Below are 14,646 nucleotides of genomic sequence, written 5' to 3'. Positions count from 1 at the left end.
TTGAGTCCAAACACTTTTTAGATACCATTGTAATTTCCTCGTATGCAGTCTTGCATATGGAATTAGTAAAATGCAGGATGCCATGAAGCCCAGGGCTTGCAGAATTTTTCTTGCAGGGAGCTGGGTCTTTGTTGCCATCATTTGAAAGTAATGAGTCAGTTGCCTTTGCTTGTCTGGCGTGAGATAAGCCATCTGGGCAGTTGTATTTAAGCTTGCACCCAGGAATATTATCTCTTGAGAGGGCACTAGTTTTGACTTCTTTTCGTTTACTGTGTACCCTAGACAAATTAGTAATCTTTTTACAAATGCCAGATGTTTTAGTAGAATGTCCTTGCTCTCTGCTTGAATAAGGCAGTCGTCCAAGTAGGGATATATTTGAATTCCTTTTTGTCTGCAAAATGCAATTACTGGTGCCAGGCATTTCGTGAAGACCCTGGGCACAGTACATAAGCCAAAGGGCAGTGCAGAGAATTGGTAATGCATTGAGCCAGCTATGAATCTGCAGTATCTTCTGCAAGACTGTCTGATTGGTACATGCAGGTATGCCTCCTTGAGGTCCAAAGTAACTAGCCAAGCCTTCTTGCCTAGCATGGGTAGAAGTTGCTGAAGTGTCAACATTTTGAATTTTGGAACATCCAGAAAAGTGTTTAGGATTGACAAGTCCAGTATTGGTCTCCAGGCTTTGTCCTTCCTGGGTACCAGAAAAAGCCTTGAGTAAAATCATTGTCCCTGTTCTTGATGTGGTACTCTTTGGATAGCTCCCATATCCATGAGGGCAGCAATTTGTTTTTGTGCCTCTGCCCATTGGTTTTGTGGCAGATCTGGCATACCCTTTGATTTTGGAAGGGTGTGAAAGTGGAACCTGTAACCCTGAGAAACAATATTCAGTACCCATTTGTCTTGGGTGATTATGTGCCAATTTTGTGAGAAAAGTGCTAGATTTCCCCCTAAGGGTGCTGCCAAAATGTAAGTGCTTGGCATCTGTAGAGGGAAGTCATTGGGACTATTTTCTATAAGGTTGTGATTTGTCTTCTCCTCCTTTGGGGGCTGAAGCACCTCATTGTTTAGGTCTGTAGGAGCCTTGGGGCTGAGATCTGCCACTTGGGCATCTGTATCTGCCTCTTTGTGGCCTGTCTGACACCGGAAAGGACCAATTTTTAGAAGGCCAGTTTCTGCTAAACCTAGGTGGTTGAACCTGTAAGAAATCCGTCACTGTTTGCATTGATTTTGCCTTATCCTCCATTTTCTTTAAAACATCTTCTGCCTTAACACCAAACAAATATCATGCTGTAGTGGAGCATCCAATAATTTTACTTTAACATGTTCAGGTAAACTTTGTTCTTTTAACCAAGCATGCCTTCAAATGACAGAGCCTGTAACTGCAGCTCTACAAGAAGCCTCTAATGAGTCAAAACCACATTGCAGAGTATGCTTTCCCACCTGTTCAGCTGCATGCAATAAATCCTGCATTTCCTTATTGTCAGGACTTTCTGTGTTTGTAAGTATTTTCTGTTTCAATAAAGACATGAAGTACTGTTGATATTTAAGCATGTGAAACTGGCAGTTTAAAGCCCTTACAGCCAAAGTAGCAGAAGTGTAAACTTTTTTCCCCCATCTAACCAGAGCTCTAGAATCTCTGTCAGAGGGAACAGGATTTTTTGCAGTGGAAGCCTTAACCCCTTTGGGGCCCTGAGAAATAGTTTCTGGGTCAGCAGCAGGATTTTTGTAAAGAAATTTATGAGAGTCAGGGACCCTGTAGTACCTGTCTGGCTTGACTGGTGCAGGGGGTAAAGAATCAGGAGACAGACTGGATTCAGAGAAAACATCATCAACAATATCAAGCACAGGGGGGATAGCCAGGTGCCTGTGCTGAGGCAGTAAAAGAAAATCTGAGCCTTTTCTTGGATTCAGAATAATCCTGGTTCTCCCAATGGAAATGCTCCCGCATGGTGTGCAGGGTTTCGCCAAAAGAATAATCCTCATGTGGAGAGGCTGAAGGTATAGATTCTTCAGCATCAGAATCCTCATAGGGAGGGAGAGAGTATCCCTGATTAAAAGAGGAATCAGAGGAAATAGAAACCTGGTCAGAGGAATCATAGTCAGTGTCTTACCTAGGCCTTTTATCAGGAGGGGGATGGGAACCTCTGATCAAAGTAATTAAATCTTCTGCCATTTTAAGCATTTGTTTCTTTGGCATGGATGACTGTCCTGGAGAATGCTGTACTTGTTTTCTTGTCTTTAGTGGTGATTTTGACTTTGCCTTGGCTGCTGCAGAGGACTTAATAGTAAGCTGTGAAGGTCGGAAAATACCCTCAGAAGCCGATGCCTGCACAGCGGCTCCGGACCCATCTGAGGGAATCGTTTCCGCAGGCTCAATACCTTGAGTTTCTAGAGGCCTAGATGTCTCCATGTGGGAGTCAGATATGGCCTGTGGCTCTGAGGTAGCGGGTAACAGGGGCTGCGAAAGCGCCTCAGTGAGAACCAGCGAACCGGCGACTGGCCTAGAAGAGGCTTCGTTGTCGGTTTTGGACCTCGGATACCTGTCCTTTTCCTTGTCTTTGCATTTTTTATGAATTCTGGTCGTCGGTTGTTCTGATGGCATTATATAGTTAAACCTCGATTTCGAAAATCTCAGGAGTCGGCCGACCGGCACTTGCAAACTGCTTTTGCTTTGGGCACCGCACGGCAAGAAAGACTGGAGAAAATGGCGTTGATTGCATCTTTTATAACCCTGGCGCACTGACGTCAGGAAAGAGGCGACAGCAACCGATGCCGGACCTAGACTTTGGAACTCTGGCCGACTGCGGGTAGCCTACCAGCAGGATAACCCAAGTGTAATGACTGCAACAGTGAAACACGATGAACATGTAGAATGTTACAAAAAGTAGAAAGGAGAGAGGAAGAAGCTTGGGGGATTGAAGAAATAAGGTGGGGGGGACAACAATCATCATACAGAATATTATATTCATAAATTTGCAGAAAGTATTCTAAGAACTAAACCAGCACAGGAGTGGAGAAAAGAGATTTAGCCAATAGGGATGACTGCAAGTAAGGGTATAGAAAATAGGCAAGAGGGGGATGGAATTCACTTGAGAAAGTTGGAGGAACCACAGTACTGGGAGCAAATAACTATAGAGGGATAAGTAACAGAGTGGGATGACGCCAAGCAGAAGTTTGGACTGCAGGTTAGACACTGCCTTCCCTACTAGGGGCTGATAACAGAATATAGGGAAAGAGAAAAGGATAAGAGAGTGTTACGCGAAACACCAACTCTTGTACAATGTTAGTCAAGTGTAGAACAGAAGTTGCTGTTAAAAAGGGATAATTAGTATTTTATTTTATTTTTATTTTATTTACTTAATATTTGTTTACCACGAAAGTCCGACTGGACTCAGGTCCTTTTTCAGCAGAGGCCCGGGGAGAAAAGCTTCATGAGTAACAGTACATTTTCATGCACACATTATAGTAATAAATAAAGTATAAAGTAAACAAAATGTAGTATACATAAGAACATACAAATTTGTTACATCTTGACAACAAAACCTGGGCTTTGAACATAGCTAGTACTATTTGTAGGCATGACTTATGTCAAGATATAAGGTTAAGACAGGTTGGTAGGAACAAAGGATTAAACACTGGGGGAGAAGTTGGGATATGTTTTAGGTATACTGTGGTGTAACAGAGCACTCATGAGGGGTTAGTAAAGGAACATAGCCACTTATTTTTTAGATAAGCTTTAAGTGATGGCTTAAATTGGTTAGTGGATGAGACTGAGAGAATGGAGTTAGGAAGGGAGTTCCATATACGAGATATATAGTTGGAAAATAAAGATTCTCCTGCAGTGTTGTTGACCTTGGAGACGGTGAATAAGTTCTTGTTGTTAGAGCGAAGTGGTCTGCTGGAACTGTAAGGAAGGATGAGATTTTGTAGTGCAGGGGTTCTAGCTGGTTGTGTTACAATTTTGTGAGTTAGAGAGAGGTGGTTGCAAAATATAATGTTGGGAAGCTCAAGCCAGTCTAGTATCCTTAAAGCTGTACAATGATGTCGTCTATATGGGCAGTCAGATGCAAACTTACCAATTTTATTATAACATGCTTCTAGCTTAGATAAGTCAGTTTTCCTTAGATTAGTTAAAATTAGATAGGCATATAGTAGAGTGGAGAGCAGATGGGTTTGTGCTAATGTAATTTTGGCCATTGTGGTCAGGAACCTTTTGTGCCTATATAGACTTCTAAGTTTCTTATGGACTTTTTTATAGTTAGGGAGACATGCAAGTCAAACTTTAGGGTATTGTCTATTTCTACTCCAAGATGCTCTGTATGGGTTGATGGGGAGATCACAGTACTGTCTTTGGCTACTATGTTAAATGTTGGGCATGAGATAGACGTCTTGTTAGGTTGGAAGAGTAATAATTTAGTTTTGTTTGGGTTCAAGATTTCATAATTTTATGTCTGAAGAAGTGCACTGATATTAAGCATGAACACACTTACTTTTAAATAAATAATTTGTTTTTTATAGTTGTGTTTGGTCCGTACATTTTTTTCTTTTTTATTAACTATAAGAACCATTCAGAGGAGGCTGGAAAAGATTGGGAAGAAAGACTAGAAAAGCAATTTACAAAGGAACAATGGCAGGATATCTGTATGGCTCCCATGTATGCAGCAAATTCCAAAACATTTAGGACTTTGCCTTGAAGTATTTACACAAGTATTTTTAAACCTCAAACAGATTTCAGAGAATTATTCCTCAGGTAGAAAGCAGATGCTGGAGGTGTGATTAAAAAGACAGCAGTAACTGGGAACACGTTTTTAGGAGGTTTGCAAATTTTAAGCATTCCCTACAGAGTACTCTGTCAGAAATGTTGGGAGAGCAAATGTCTCTAAAGAAGTCATGGCATTCAACTATGACACAGGATCTGAATTGCCTGTGCACAATAAAGCCTAAGTTTAATACATTCTCTGCTAAAAAAAACTATTACTAGAAAATGGAAATCAAACTCTAAACCAGATGTTACTGAAGCACTGAATGTGGTAAAAAATAAAAGCAACAGAGGTGGGATCTTAAAAAACTGGGAAGGTGCAAATTTCATTCAAATAAATGTAATTTGTGGGAACAATACATGTAGAATAATGTTCAGTTGGAGAAGTGAGGTTTACCACAATGCAGGAACTGGGCAATGTATGCAATGTTGGTGTGAATAATTGTTAAAACGAAGAAAGCATACTTGTAATGTATAATGCATGATATCAAAATGTTAATATGGTTTGCTTTCTTTCATATTAATGTGTGTGTGTGACTATGTCTTAAACCAGTTATGTATTTAACGATGCATCTGTGTTGCCTGTTTTTATTCTTACTCAGCTGATGGGTCTCAGATCCAACCTAGATGCTTTTTCTCAAATTCATGGATCTAACTCTTAAGCTTCTCGTTTTACCAATAACGCTCCACTAACCTCAAATCAAGTTTGCTGACCCAATAACACATGGCTGACACTATAAGGAATCTATAACAGAGATAGTAGAGATAAAACTGGAGCTCAACCAAGGAACAACAATTCCCAAAGTAGCATCCCTAGGGTCCCTCCAGGAGTAAAGGGAAGGGACAACACAAATGCATTGTTATGGTGAGCACATATCTTTTGTACCTGATGTTTTCATTGTCAGTCATACCTCAACTGATGGGACAACAGTTCCCAGCTAGATGAACCTTGGGTGGACATCATGGAAAGATATTTTGAAGTACTGTGGTGCCAAAGGAGCTGTGTTCCTGGAAGCCAAATCCAACATGTAATAAGCAATAAAGGGATAAGCACTGGACCAAGTAGCAATGACACAAACGTCACCTATCGATGTTCTTGACCAAAGAGTGAAACAGGCAGCCATAGACCTTGTAGAATGAGCTCTATGGTACTTAGCAAAGACAACCCTCTCTGGCTACATACAAAGGATGTGCAGTCAGTTAACCTTCTGCCGATGGTCACTTTGGAAACTACCATGCCCAGTCTGTTCAGTGAAAAGGATACAAATAATTGGTCAGTTTTCCAGAAATCTTTTGTCCAATGGAGGTAAAATCGAAGTTACCTGTGCACATCCAAAAGATGGAACATATATTCTCCCTTATTTGAGAAATTTAGAAAGAAAACTGGGAAGTTAATGACTTGATTAATGTTAAACTCAGAAGCCACCTTAGGCAAAAAAGATGTATTGGTGCATAACTGTAGCCTTCAGCTATGCTCACAAATGACTTCACAGCATCAGCTGGTAGCATATTATGAAAGGAGAATAATGAACAGGGAAACCAGGGGCTATGAGGCAGTAATGCTACGCACTGCTCTGTGCTGGCAGCAATATTGTGAACAGCAATATACATATACTTCCTCACTAAGGTTTTAAATCTCTGGTTAAAAGTAAACATGGCCCAATGTAATGCTGCTTTCATGTGTGCCATGTGCCAGATGATGCCTGAAGGAAAGCAATATAAGAGAAGGGCTGATCTCATGCACAAGGTCCTTTTGCAAAACAACGACTGACATCACAAAGAAAGACGGACACTACAGACAACATCTCTGAGAGGGTTTGTTAAGAATTATAAAAAAACCCTCCACTTCTACATCATGATATCAGCCATTTATCATTAATTATTAAAGTATCACTCTGTGAAGTCACTCCTTTTTAGTTATTTAAATACTTTTTCCCTCCCTTTGCTTTCTGTAAGTAACTGTGACCATGGATCTATACTTTCCACCCATTTCTGAAGCCAGCTTGGTTGAAATCAGCATCCTTAAGCAATGAAGCAATTATCCTACGTTCATTGCCAACCACCTAGTACTTAAACTGACACAAGTGTGTGATAGATGTAGTTAGATAATGTTAATAGAGGCAAAGCTTTCACACACCACCACTACAAATTTAGAGAAGGTTGTCAGTACTACAAAACACCATACTAAACCAGTCACAAATAGCTCAGATCAAACACGTGGATCTACATATGCTGAGGCTCTTAAAAGTAACCTTCTTAAACCCCAAAGTCCTTCGAAATTTAAACTAAGAAACAAACACCCACAGCAACTCAAACATACAACACAAGCAACACCCATCATGAAGTACACATCCAAGAGTCACATAATGGCAAAACTCCAAAAGGCAAATCTCAATGCAATCCAATATCCTCGTTATAGGTGACTCCATAGTGACACACACTGATGCACTACTCAACAGGCTGTGCAAGGACAGAGTCATGATCAGTTACCTATCATGGGCTGAGATTCACCACATCAAGCATGCACTCATGTCAAGCACCACAAGCACATATATCGCACAGTCACAGTACACATAGGTGTAAATGACTTGAGACATACCTTCCTGGACTATATGAAGAGACATGATGGAGCAGGTGTGAAACTCACCTTAGGCAGCATTCTACCATTACCAAGAATGATGCAACAATACAAACAAAGGATTATTAATTTCAACAACTGGCTTAGCTTCTGGCATCATTCAAAGGGAGTATAATATATATCACCCAAAAAGGAGATTGTAGACAGTCCTACCTGCTTTGCCAGGGATGGCCTACACCTATGCCCCATGCTATCATATATTTGCTAAGTCCTTGTCCACCCCATGACTTTCTTTGGTAATTTCAGTCTCCTATAGCTTCCAACATAACAGAACAGAATCCAGACAACAAAGGTATTGCTGCTCAATGTGAAAAGACTTAACAAAACACTCCACCACCTACAAGCACTCCTTACTATTGAATACATTGACATAAGCATTATCAAAGAGATTTGGTTCAAGACCAATGAGAACACTCCATCAGTGCAGAGTTTCTATGCCCACAACATTTTACGCCCACTGTAGAACATGAAGGCACTGAAGGTGGAAGTGTCTCCATTTTCTTAAAAAAATCACTTCTAGATTCGTTAGACAAGATAATGACATAGAACTCGTCCACATCCAACTTGCTATTATGAAACCCCCTTATCATATCACAGCTAACTATGGGATCCCCTATATGTTCCCCTCAGCCCACACATAATATGAAAATAGTATCGAGCCCCTATGCATTAAGCCAAACACCATTCTCCTAACTTGCACATCATCAAGCATACATGCCTAGAAATGTCTGGAGCTGATTAATACAAACTCTTGGACCATTTAGCCTGAACCCCATCCAGGGGTGTTAAAATCTTGGACTTGGTCTTTACCAATATGAGACACCTTTGCTTCAATCTCCCTGGTTAAGTAGGACCACAAATCAGTCACTTTTATGATAAGATTAAAAACAGAAGCTTCTTCCAGGACTTCAACATTCAAAGATTATGCTAAGACTACTAAAACGGAGTGATGACCTGGCTAAATTCAAAATCTCCTTCAAACTTGATGGCTCTCCTCTTATGCAGACTCCATTACCACCAAGTTCTATGCACATATAAACAGCTGCAGACATACTGCTGTCCCCTTCTGAAGTAAATAAAATGTCAAATTTAAAAATAAATCCCCATGATGGAACCCAAACATAAACAGGTTCTATAACAAGACAAATATCATTACAGGCAAAAATAAGTTTACCACTCATAATGCAAAAAACGCTTTTACTAAACATAACAGGGAACTCAAGGCCCTGATCAAATCAACCAAAGCCAGATATGAAATAAAAATCCCCACCCAGATAAAAGATAACATAAAAACCTTCTTTACCTGTGTTAGAAAACTCAGAAGCAATACCCAACACTTCTCACAGCTAGCAGTAATGATATTGCATGCTTGGACCAAGAGGATATAGCCAATGTACTGGTGGAGAAGTTTAGATCAAATTTTCCTCCTCTCCTATATAAAAGAGCACATACGGTATCACTTGAATCTCCCAGGAACAAGTCCACAAGGCACTATCCAAGGTCAAGAACACTATCTCTATGGACTGGACAACATACCAAGCTACCTACTGGTCAGCCTGAAACAGGGCTTGTCAGACCCCATACAGAGGCTATTTATTATCAGCCTTGAAACAGGCTTCATGCTGGATGAATGGAGGACAGCAACAGTCATCCCCTTGCAAAAAGTTGGTGTGCTAATGACCTGGCATATTATAGACCTATAAGCCCTGAACAGCCTCATTTGTAAGGGTCTATATTATAACAGTGAACGATCAAAAGATCAAACGCTGTTATATCGACCCCTTAAAGTCGAAAACTAAAATGATCGACCTTCCCAAAAAAAAAATAGTAATAAAACACACTAAACACTATTTTAAGTGGGGGGCTTCATCACCCACACACCCCCTACCTAACTATACCAACTCCGAGACCACACTACAGTGGAGGAAACAACACAACCCGGACAGCCAGCCCAGCGATTTCTTTCACTGGGAAAGAAATTGCTGTTCTGGTTGTTTGCTCTTTTTAGTTTTCAACTTTAAGGGGTCGATATAACAGTGTTCGCACTTTTGATCGTTGGCTGTTATAAAGTAGACCCATTTGTAAGGCTATATAAAAGATCATTACGAAATGAATAGATAAGACATAGGTTACATATAGAGACTCTCTACTCAGGCCAGTTTGGACTCATCAAGGGCATATCCTGCCTACTTAATCTGGTTAACTTCTTCAAGGAGCTTACTGAAACAATGGTTGAGTGCAAATCAGTAAACACCACTTATCTAGACCTTGCAAAGGTGTTCAATACCATCCCGCACTTGAGTATTGCATTTAAACTCTCCCAGATAAGTATAAATCGCTAGGTAACTCATTGATAGCTAATTGGCTCATAAATAAAACCCAGAAAATTAAGGTGGGCAGCTCCACATCATCCAAAAGACCTGTCACTAGCACTGTACCCCAAGAGGTCAGGCATTGGGTCACTCCTCTTTGGCATTTACTTCCTGGGGGTCAGATCAAGTGTTAAGGGTTTATGCCTGTGCAAGTTTTCAGATGGCTGCAATCTTGCTGCCATCATTATCTCCCCAGAGGACACAAAGATCCTCCAAAAAGGCCACTCCCAAATAAGTAGCTGGTGTCAAAACTATGGACTAGGACTAAATGCCAAAAAGTGTACAATCATATTCTTTGGCAAGCACAACTTCCCTTGTAACTATCACATCGACAACATCTCCCTGAAAGTTGATCCTGTAGTCAGCAGGAAACCTATGTAGACAATGAACTGTCCTTTGATCACTACAAATCCCCTGTTAAAAAGAAGTCATTTTTCACCTCAGCTTATATCAAAAGTTATGATGTTGAGATCAAAGGATGTAAACGTTCCACTGTACTCCACTTTCTTTAGGACAGTCATGGAGTATAATACTCCTGTTGGTACGTACCTGTCCAAACACTTGCTAGAACCGGAAAGATCAAGGGCTTAAATCATAAACTATGCAGACCATCTCAATGCTTTGCCCCTCTTCATAGTGTCATACAGGCTAGGAGGTGACGTCTGCCTTGCATATATAGCCTTAACAGACCCTATCCTTTTTGACCTATTACACATTTACAAGTCCATTGGTTGAGTGAACAACACTCTCAAGGGAACTCAATCTCTTTTGTAACATAAATATGACATGTTGGAGGGATAAGTACGTATCACACAATATACCACTTCTATGGAACCATCTTCCACTCCAGATAAAGCAAAGTACTTCTTTTAGTCTATTCAAATGTAATTTGGATGACTGGACTGGAAACCACAAATTTACCAATGTCCCTCATGGATAGGGCCAAACAAATCAACAAATAAAATGTCCCAAAATATCCTCGTTCTGCAAGCCTCTAGATTACTCATACACAAAACAGAAGGACCAAAAAACATTCATGGGAATGTAAGGCTAGACTTCTTAAAATCCATACAAGAGTAATAGCCTTTTAAGTATTTACGGATGTAGCTGTCTATCCCATTTTCAAGCAGCTAAAGTCTTCCTGAATAAGATCAATACCAGTCATTAGCTGCTGTTCTTCCAGCATCAGTCAGTGCTTTGAAAAGTAAAGCAGCATTAACCCATACGATCTTACGTTCATCGTATCCTCAATATTCCCAGACCTATCCAAAGCCTTTGATATGGTGAACCACAGTCTACTACTAGAAAAACTTGCCACTTTTAACATAAACTCTTCCACCTTATCCTGGTTCAGTAGCTATTTATCTAACCGACAACAAGCTGTTCTCTGGGTAAACCACCTGTCACCCCTACTCCCAGTAACCATTGGTGTACCACAAGGATCCATCCTTGGCCCACTATTATTCTCATTATTTACTAATGACATAGCACCATCCCTACCCTCCACCTCAATAGTCCAATACGCAGATGATACCACTATAATAAGTGCAGCTAACACCCTTGATAAACTCCAAATTATAATCCAAAATAACTTTACCCTAGCCGAAGAATGGTTCACCAACATCAAACTACTGCTTAACCCAAAGAAAACTCAACTTATTCTTTTTAGCCCGAGTAGATCCCCCCCCATAAACAATAACTTTTCAATAATATCCAAAGAAATACTAATATTACTCCTACACCTCACACCAAGTTCTTAGGAGTAGTAATTGATAATAAACTTAAATATGACATCCATATTTCTCAAACAATCAAGAAAGTCAATAAAAAGATCGGACCCCTTTATAGAAACCACAACTACATAACCAGACACACAAAAGCCACCATAGCTAGAACTCATCTGTTATCTATACTTCTGTATGCCTCCCCAATCTTTACAAATCTTCACCAAGCAGAACTTTCGAAAATTGAATCATGCTACAACAAAACTGCCAAATTTGCTAATGAAGCCACACATAGGTCCCATCACTGACAATCACTCAGACAACTCAACTGGCTTGAGTTACCTCAAATCCTTCTACTTAACCAACTCACCACTGTCCATAAGCTCTACTACCTTCCTTTGAAAACCCCAGCCTTGCAACAATTAATTCAACACTATACTCCCTCCAGAAACCTAAGATCAACACAACAAAACCACATAACTGTCACCAAGCACAAAAATGAAGCTGGCAAATCACTCTACGCCTGCTGCATTGCAAAAACCTGGAACCTCCTACCCAATCACCTAACCTCAACATCCTCACCTTACCTCTTCAAAAAAAACCATCAAATCGGATTTTATGCAAAACTGGCTATGTTCATGTCTTCCCACAGGCTAGACCAAATTAATTCACTACTATTAATACTCGTCCAAATAAACACCATTGTTCTCAACCACTAACAGCTTAGTGACACAAAGCTGTAAAACAAATTATTTCTACTGTCTTACCCCTTTTGCACAAATTTTAGCAGATACTCTAATAAAACTCATTTCAACCTACTGTTTTTATCTGTATTCAACCAGCATACTGTACTCTGAGTCGAAATATCATGTACCTTGCAAATATTACTGTTGTAAGGCAACTAATTGTGTAACTGTCTGCATGAATACTGTCTTATATCATGCTAATGTTAACTAATGTTTTGTATAAATGGTAATGTTAACCAATATAATGTAATGTAATATTTGTGGAGCTTTTCTCCCCGGGCCTCCGCTGAAAAAGGATCTGTGTCCAGTCGGACTTTCCCGGTAAACAAATGTAAAATAAAATAAAATAAAAAAAATAAATAAATCAAGTCAGAACTTAGAACTAAATTGAAATATTTTTGTAGCATAATAATTGTTAAAGATAATGGTGTAAGCACACAACGACATGCAATTTGTAGTGGGCTGTCTATAAAAAGTAATCACCCAGTACAAATACAAATATACATATAAATATAAAGGGGCAATGGGAGTGTCTGCACACTACTGCAGAAGTATTTCTCCCATATACCTACTATGATGGCAGCCATCTCACACAGGTGCACTCTCTTATTGAAGCAGTATAATATACACACTCCCAAACAGTACAGTTTTACACATCCATGGTAATCATCAGATACAGGACGTTTTGCACACTGACCCACAAAATCTTTTCCCAGTTCCAGACTGAATGCCTGGCTTGTACAGTTTAGTGAATATGGAATGGACGTCCAGGTGAGAGCTTCCCATACACCCAGACTAAAAACAAGGCATGCAACTGAAGTGGAAGAAGGCCACGAAGAATGTACCCTTATGCTGTGCTTTCATTTGTCTTAACAAAAGGCAATATAAAAGGGCAAAACACCTTTATAAGGGAAGGATTGTCACAGGAAAGCATAGTTTACCTTGTCTATAATAAACTAAAATGGTGATCTCATTTTCTGAAGTATCTCATTCTTTTTATAAAGCATCCTAGGTCCCCATGTACATCCAAGGCATGCAAGATTTGTTTTCCTATGCTTTCTTTTTGTAGAAAGAAAACTGTCAGTTATATGGACTGATCTGGGGAGAGAGCTGAGATCACTTGGCAGAAAACAACAGCTTAGTTGTCAGAGCTAGTCTATCAAAGTGAATATTCATACAGGGTTTTTGCTGTACATCAGGGTCTGGAACTTAAACTCCTTATGGAAATACTCACTAGCAGTAAGGGGTCATCTTCTAATAGGTACGTATACAGTCCCAGCTAGCTAAGAAGGGTATACTGTCAGCTTTTCTGTCGTTAAATTTAAATCTCAGACAAGCGGGAAGTGCATGGTGGGCTGGGTGGTGGCAGCGATCATATGCAAAATCCTCTTTTAATACAGTTTTCACTGCAGAGTCTGAGTGAAGCTGGGTGACACTCAAGATTAAAGCAGGGAGTGTAAAAAGACAACTTTGATAGAGAATAAGCCAAGCTTCTCTCAAAGTTGGTTTAGGCAATTCAATGGTTCTTTTCAGTAGAAGTTTTCTAAAATCATAACATACCTACAAAAATAAAAAACATGCTTGTTCACACATATTCCACTGCAGTAGACACTCAGTCTTGTGCAAGGTTTTTATCAGGCTTAAGGATAATTTAATGGATCCTGATGAAGCAAAGCAAAATCTCTCCATCAGAAAAGTTTAATTAATTTACTTATTAGTTAACAGGGGTACAGCACTAATACTAATCTATTTGGACCTTTTTCAGACACAGCTCAGGAATACAAACTTACACAACACATAACCACACAAAAACATGCAGTTTGAAAAGACAGTGTATACTAAATAGAACAGAGTACTAATATTCTTTCAAACTCAAACAGTATAGACATTTGGAATAAAGAGCCAGAGCAGTACATGTTATCAATGAATGCTTGAAATATGGAATGCACACTATATATAAAGGTGTAACAGAAGCCTAACATTTGTAGCATTTCACATTATTACAGTATTCACTTGAGAAAGACAGCATATCTTAATTCAGACATTTTAGATTTCAAATGTTCCTTAGTTTACATTTGTTTCCTGCAGGGTATATAAATAAAAATAATTTCCATAACATAAGCATCTGTAGCAACATTTTATGTCTACAAGTACAACCGAATGCCATAAACTGGTAGTTAGAAAAAAACATGACCTTAATACGCAACAATCCTTCTACAAACTGACTCCTCTCTTCATGAGTGAGATTAAACCCATTAAGAAAATCACAGGCAGGAATAACATGACATTTAGTACAATATCCTTAAGCAAGAACCCAGAACATTAGTCCCCAAATTTGACCACAGGTAGGCTACCATACTGCAGGAACAAATCAAAAAGTCACATTCAGCAACTTCTTGTCTGCACC

General features: G+C 39.6%; 1 protein-coding gene across 2 annotated transcripts in view; it reads right to left on the bottom strand.

Annotated features, from left to right (window-relative positions):
• The window catches only part of LOC122804338 (spectrin beta chain, erythrocytic-like), a 2,132,081-nt gene that overhangs the window by 643,545 nt on the left and 1,473,890 nt on the right, over nucleotides 1-14,646 (bottom strand). The gene's annotated exons all lie outside the window — the stretch shown is intronic.

This window comes from Protopterus annectens, chromosome 6.part0 (genome assembly GCF_019279795.1).
Source record: "Protopterus annectens isolate FY-2018-M chromosome 6.part0, PAN1.0, whole genome shotgun sequence".
NCBI lineage: Eukaryota > Metazoa > Chordata > Ceratodontiformes > Protopteridae > Protopterus > Protopterus annectens.
The sequence above is the reverse complement of the archived record's forward strand: the minus strand, read 5'-3'. Positions and strand labels throughout refer to the sequence as shown.